Source organism: Trichechus manatus, unplaced genomic scaffold, assembly GCF_000243295.1.
Source record: "Trichechus manatus latirostris isolate Lorelei unplaced genomic scaffold, TriManLat1.0 scaffold00125, whole genome shotgun sequence".
NCBI lineage: Eukaryota > Metazoa > Chordata > Mammalia > Sirenia > Trichechidae > Trichechus > Trichechus manatus.
In genome coordinates, this window is record NW_004444061.1 from 6,884,634 (window position 1) to 6,892,378 (window position 7,745).

The window sequence follows — 7,745 nt, forward strand, 5'->3', positions numbered from 1 at the left end:
TTTATTAGGTGGTATCGATTAATGAAGGAGCTCTGGTGGTGCAGTGGTTAAATGCTCAGCTGCTAACGGAAAGGTCAGCAGTTCAAACCCACCAGCTGTGCCATGGGAGGAAGATGTACAGTCTGCCTCCATAAAGATTTACAGACTTGGAAACCCTATGGGGCAGTTCTGCTCTGTCCTATAGGGTCGCTATGAGTCGAATCAACTCAATAGTGATGGGTTAATCAGTTAATGTTCATCGGCAGCAAGCAACAGAAACTAACTTTTACTTACTAAAATAGAAAAAGGAATTTCCTGGAAAGATAAAATAGCTCAGAGAAGTAAAAGAGAAGCCTTAAGAGCAAGGCTGAAGAAATAACAGGAACAAAAACAGCTCAGGGCATCTAGGTGGAGGAACAGACCGTCTCTTAAGAAATAAAGATTCATTAGGGATGAATCAGCTTCAAACATTCCAGCTGTGCAAACAGACAGGTGCTCACTCAGCTTCCGTTCCAATCCCTTCTCCCTTCTTCCACTATTGGAAGTTAGGAAATGAACATTCTTCATTTTCAAGTTTCCCATTGAAGGGTGTCTATGTGACACAGTTCAAATAATGGGCAGGGTTTTTCAACACTTAACTTTCTACCTTCTTCCTGTCTAGAAGGAGGAAGTGATGCTTGGAGGCGCACTAGCCAACCTATGACCACGAGAAATACAACCACACACTAAAAATGGTGGTACAGAAAAATAGAAGGAGGTTGGCTCCCTGATAATATCAATGATCCATCATAATAGCAATGATCCATCATACCATCTTATTGTGGTGCCTGAAATCCCTTACTCTATTAAGCCACTGAGTTGTGTTTTCTGTTACCTGTAAATGAATGCAATTTTAACTAAAAGTCATTGAAGATTTATTTTCTGATTGACCTAACTTGGATTGCAAGCACACCCCTTGGCCAGGGAAGAGCTGAACACTGTTGTTTAACAATCCCACAGTGGCAGAAACTGCTAGGTGATCTTCTCACCTGTTTCTTCTTATTCTTGCACCTGGCTGGAGTACATTTCCAATCTCTTTTCTCATTAGGTATGGTCAAAGGACTGGCTTCTATGCCTTAGAATGTGAGCAGAAAGGATGCATACCACTTCCTGATGTGGCCTATAAAAACCTCCCTGCATGCTTATGCTCTTTCCCACTTCCAGCTGAATGGAGTGAAGAGGATTCCTAGATGATATTGGCAATTATGTGTTCCCAATTGTAGAGCCACAAGATTCAAGGAACGTGGGTCTCTAAGTCTTCTAAACCATTTGGAAGAGAGCAGCCAAACCAGAAATATTCATTGGACTATAATATGAGCAAGAAATAAATTTTTATTTTTTTGTGGCATCTGAAATTTTGGGCATTGTATTTATAGCAACTAGCATTGCCTTAACTTGTACACACAAAGACTGTGTGCAGTGGATAGAGAAGGATCTCCCCTGGGAATATGAAGGTGCCATTGCCAGAAAAAGAGGAAATGAATGCTGCGTAGGCAAGAACAATACCCATCCACAATAGTAGCCACCATAAAGAGCCACAGGGCACCTTTTTCACATATCTACTTATGAACCATTTATTGGGGGCTCTGGTAGGCTAAATAATGGCCCCCCCAAAGATGTCCATGTCTTAATCCTTAAAACTTAGCCATATGTTACCTTGCATGGCAAAGGAGAATCAAGGTTGCAGATGGAATTAAAGTTGCTAATCACGTGACCTTAAAATAAGAAAATTATTTTGGATTATCCTATAGGGCCCAATGTAATTATGAGGGTCCTTAAAAGTGGAAGACGGAAACAGAAGAGGAGGCCAAAGTGATGTGATGTGAGGATTTGACTTACTCTTGCTAACTTTGAAGAATTCCATAAGCCAAGGAATGCGGTTGGCCTTTGGAAGCTGAGAAACACAGGGAAAGGGTCCTACCTAGACTCTTCAGCTCTTCTACCCCTGCTGATGCCTTGATTTTAGCCTGATGAAACCTGTGTCAGATATCTGACCTATAGAACTGTATGATAATTCATTTGTGTTGTTTTAAGCCACTAGGTTTGTGGTATAGGAGCCCTGGTGGTGCAGTGGTTGAAGCGATCGACTGCTAACCAAAAGGTTGGAGTTCAAAACCACCAGTGGATCCGCAGGAGAAAGATGTGGCAATCTGCTTCCATAGAGATTTACAGCCTTGGAAGCTTATGGGTCACTATGAGTTGAAACTGACTCGACAGCAGTGGGTTTTTGGTTTATGTTTGTGCCTGTTTGTTACAGCAGTGATAGGTAACAAATACCAGAGCCTACTATGTGCTAAGGTCCCTTGAAGTCACAAACAGTTTACACTCATCTACTAACTTAAAGGTTGGCAGTTGGAACCCACCCAATGGTGCCACGGAAGAGAAAACCCCATGGAGCAGTTCTACTCTGTAACACATGAGGTCACCGTGAGTTGGAATCAACTTGATGGCAATGGATTTTACCATGTACTAAGCATTTTATATTAGTTACTGGGAATACAACGATGAATGAAGACATGATCCCTTTCTTCAAGGGGAGAAAATCAAGTAAATAAACAATTTCAAAGGGTATGCAATTGAAGGGTCGAAATTTGGGGGGAAATGTGAGAAGTGAGGAAAGTGGGGACAGTAAAAAGCTTTCCAGGTGAACAAGTGGTTGGTCTATGGAAAAGCCTAGAAGTGACAAAGGGAACTAAAAGTTTTGAGAACTGCAAACAGTTCTAGAAGACAGAATTTGAGACCAGAAGATGACTGAGAGATGACCAGGGATAAGATCATGAAGGATATGCACATGAGAATAAATCCCTCTAGGAGTTTAGGCTTTCTACAGATGACAATGAGGAGTCACTAAAGGGTGAGAATGTGAAGGGACATATCCAGATACCATTTTAGCATGAGGCTGTGGTTTTTATGTGAAGGCTATTAAAGGAGGATGGACCTAGAAGCAGGAAACCTAAATAGGAGGTTCCCAAGAAGCTTGGGCAAGTGATGATAGAATCTGGTACAACACAGTGGCAATGAGGATGCAGAGTGGATGGATTTCAGAAATATAGAGACAGTAGAATCTGCAGGACTTGATCAGATGATTCTGAGTTTTCTGACTTGGGCACCAATGTGAATGGTGGTAGCATTCATCAATCTAGCAACATGGGAAGAGAAGGAGGTAGGTGGGGAAATGACGGATTCAATGCTTCACTTCAGCATTGTCATTATCATCATAATTATAGTAACAATCAACCCTCACAATAGCACAGTACTAGCTAAAATCATATAATGATGTATCTGCTTATGTGTTCACTGTAAGCAAACTTCGCAATGGGAAAGGATATCATCTTAATCAGCAGAGGTTAGGGACCATTATACCCATGTTTTTTAACACAACAAAATTACAGGTTCTCTTTTATGACCAAGTACAACTAAGACTTCTCTGAGAATTGCCTCATGGTCAGCTGAGGGCAGGGAGAGGCTCATGAAACTCAGGAGGGGAGAAGAGACCTTCTGACCCTCAGCAGGGAGAAGAAGGTCATCCTTGTGGTCATAAGTTAGTAAACTTCAAAGAGACTATTTGAAAAGGATAGTGATAAAATACATTTTAAAAGGATTACTATGTGTATCCAGTAAAACATTAAAGAGATGTTTTGTTGATTCTAACTTCCTTTCTTGAACTATTGACAAACAGCCATGTCTTATTATGGAAGGATTGAATTTGCTCATCAATTTCCAGTGACTAGAACAATGCCTGGGGCATGGTTGATATTCAAGCAATATTTATTTTCTTTGTTATGTGGCAGACACCGTTCTAAGAACAAATTCTTACAATAATCCTATTCAGAGGGTTCAGATAGTCTGATTTTAATGATGAAGAAATAGGCTCAGAAATCCCAAGATTCAAACTGAGATCTGTTGACTACAAAATCCATTATTTTAAACATTCCATTATACTGCATTTGTGTGGTCTGTGGAGCACTCAAGTGATAATATCCAGCAGTTAATTGGAAATAAGGGCCTGGAGTTCAAGAGAAAAATCTAGCTTACAGATGTACATTTCACAATCATTGGCATTTAAGTGGCAATTGGAGGTAAGGGAGTGGATAAGGTCACTTGGACAGTGACTTTCAAACCTTTTGACTACGGTCAGGAATATAATTTCTTATAGTGATCCACTACACACCCAAACACACGCACGTTTCTTGTGTCAAGGGGTCAAGAGCATCCAATTGTTGTTGTCGTTAGCTGCCATCAGGTTGTCCACAACTCATGGTGACCTCAGGCACAATGGGATCAGACAATTGTGATCTATAGAGTTTTCACTGTCTGATTTCTGGAAGTAGATCACCAGGCCTTCTTCTTAGTTCATCTTTGTCTGGAGCTCCACTGAAACCTGTTCAGCATCATAGCAACATACAAGCCTTCACTGACAGACAAGTGGTGGCTGTGCTTGAGGAACATTGGGTGGGAATCAAATCTGGGTCTTCCACGTGGAAGGAGAGAGAATTCTACCACTGAACAATATCTACCCTTATTATATGTGATATATTCTATTATTTTTTTTATTCTCTTTCCTTCTATAAAATTCTATTTCATTTAAAAATGCTGAGTACAACCCATTAGATTGATTTTATGATTCAATAATGGGTTGTGATCTGCAGTTTAAAAACATTTCTTTAGTAATCTGTAGTGAAGAAGCTGCCGACTGGTGACCCACTGACCATATGTGGCATGGAGATGTATTCTCTTTGGTAGGTTATTTCTGGCATGCAGATGTGTTTTGCCTGAGCAAAATTTTATATATTGGAGATTTCAAATAAAAGTCTGGATTTCCAGATTCTCTTGAGAAATGGAAGATTTTTGCTAACGGTCACATTACCTATCGCCAGATGTTGTCTATAGCTGAGAACAGCTGCTTCCTGGTCCCCCACAGACTCAGTTACTCCTTGTTATCTCCTTAACACTGACCATCGGCTTCCATTTAAGATTGTGCTTGTGTTGCTTTGTGTTTCCTTATAAGATAATAAGTATTTCTTTACTGTGTCAAAGATGAGGAAAAAAAAAAAGTATAAAAGAGTCACATTATTTTTCTCACATACAACTTGCTTCACGTATTTATGCTGCTTCCAGATCCCTGTAAATATTTGGGTCCATGATCAACAGTATGGAGTGTTAGAAGCAGAAAGTCAAGGATGGAAGCCTGAGAAATGCTCACTATAAAAGAAATAAGGAAAAGAGCCCTAGAAGGACACTGGGAAGGTATAACCAGAGGATTAGGAGAAAACCCATAAAAATAGAATGTTGAGGACACCAGGGATGAAAAGCATCCAATTCAGGCTGTGTGGTATTAAGTCAAAGACATTTGTGGACTTAATTGGCAAAAATTACCAAAGAAGAAAATTTTGCCCTCTTCAGATGATTTATCTCAGTGTCTGACCCCAGTGTCTAGAAGAAACATAGAGGATTTCAGAGATGGGAACCTGCCTTAACACGGTAGGATTTACAGGATGAGGATACTGGAGTGCAATGGCTAGACATTATTTTGGTGGTGGTGGTAGTTTTTGGATTGCAGGAGAAGGTGCCTCCCACACACACCCTGACATTTGGAGAAGGGTTCATGAGACAAAAGTGGTTAATGGAAACCCCTGTCTCAGTGTGCACTCAGACTGAGCGCTCTAACATAACTTTTGCCATTCGTTGGAGTGTCTCAAATCACCTCCCACTGATGGCTCCAGGAGCCTGACACTATTACTGAGGTCAGAAGTATGGGCATGAAAATATTCTTATTACGCTTTAAGTCTCTTCTAATGGCGGATACCTACTACCATCGTGGCACGTCATTGGGGTGGGTATGTAAAAATGAGTCGGTGTCAAGGAATAAGCCTTTGAAAGAAAGAGTTAGGTCACACAGGGAAGTCGTTTACAATTAGCATTAGCTGAGGGTACCCCTGTAAAGCCTAGAATAATATATCATTTGAAAAAATTAGAGATCTTAAGTTTCAGATTGCACCATGAAAGAATCAGAAGTTGCCCAAGAATTAACAAATTGAATATTATTGCATTAGAAAATTCGAAGGAAGGAAAAAAATACTCTCTGCTATTACTAAAAATAAACCCTTACCCCAAATAAAATAAAATAAAACAAAACAAAATAATAAAAAGATTTCCATCTTACCATTAATCTTTTTTGTTTAATAATAAAGGAAGAGGAAACAAAGAAAAGGCAGAGCATTCTTGCGTAAATGTCATCCTTGGAAGCAGAGGAGTGTTTACTCTTCTTTTGTTCTTTCAAATCCCAGAAGAGCAATACTAGCTGGAGCTGCTGTTCGCATTTTCATCTGTTGGGAAACAACACACAAAGGCAAGGCTTCTTCTCAGGGCAGAGACATTTATATTTTCTTTTTTCCTATTCCCTGTTGAGATGAGCCTCTAGAAAATTTCCCCACTGTGCTTCTCTTGTGTTGTAACACCATGACTTGTGTTTATTCTTTATATATCACATTTTCCATGTTTTACCATGTTAGCAAGCTGACATGAATGCATATTTTAAATGTTCACAAGTGGAAAGTCTTCATTTCTTTGATTCTGAATAAAGGTAGAGTTGTTAAAATATTATAAGGTCAAATTTACCTAGAATTGATATACATAAAATATAGGTTATCTAGCCAGCCATAGCATGAACTAGTCAAATCTCCCAGATCTAATATTTTATAATTTTTAAAATAATGCATATAGAGAATATGCATTATAATAATGAACATTTTATTTCCCTGCAGAGGTATTGTCAAGTGATAGGACAAACAGGCCAACATGATATATAGGGCAAAGATGGCTTACTATTCTAAAGAAGGTCACTTTCTTATCCCAGTCTCACTAATCAGACAAATCACTCCTCTCTTCTGGGAGAAGCTGGAAGTATGACTAATTTAGCTAAATCTCTCCGTATGAAGTGCAAGGCCAAGAGGAAAGGAGGGGGCCCTTGAGAAGATTCAGTAGGTGGTGAGACACTGGCAGGAGAAGAGAGAATGAGAGACCATGAGTGTTTGGAGCTCATACCAAACCAAAATCAAACCTGTTGCCATCGATTAGATTCCAACTCATAGCAACCCTGTAGGACAGAGTAGAACTGCCCCACAGGATTTCCAAGGAATGGTGGATTCCAACTGCAGACCTTTCAGTAAGCAGCTGAGCTTTTAACCATTGCCCCACCAGAGCTCCTTGGAGCTCAGAGTAAGAGCTAAATAGTTGGTAGCGCTTGTGATTAAGATATGGCTTCCACTTGCAATGCTGTTGCTGTGTGTGGTCAAGTTGATTGTAGAAATGCCCCATAGGGTTTCCGAGTCTGTAATCTTTACTGGAGTAGATCGCCAAGTCTTTTCTCCTGAAGAGCAACTGAGTGGATTTGAACTGCAAACTTTTTGGTTAGCAGCCAGATGCTTAACCATTATGTCAATCTTACTATTTATATGACAACAATATTGATATGTTATATGTATTTTGCACACCTTTTATTCTTTGTTGCATAATCATACATTATCCTATATGATCCTTGTCATGGATTGAATTATGTCCCCCAAAAGTATCTGTCAACTTGGCTAAGCCATGATTCCCAGTATTGTGTAATTGTCCACCATTTTATCATCTGATGTGGTTTTCCTATGTGTTGTAAATCCTGTCTCTATGATGTTGATGAGATAGGATTATCAGCGGTTATGTTAATGAGGTAGGACTCAATCTAC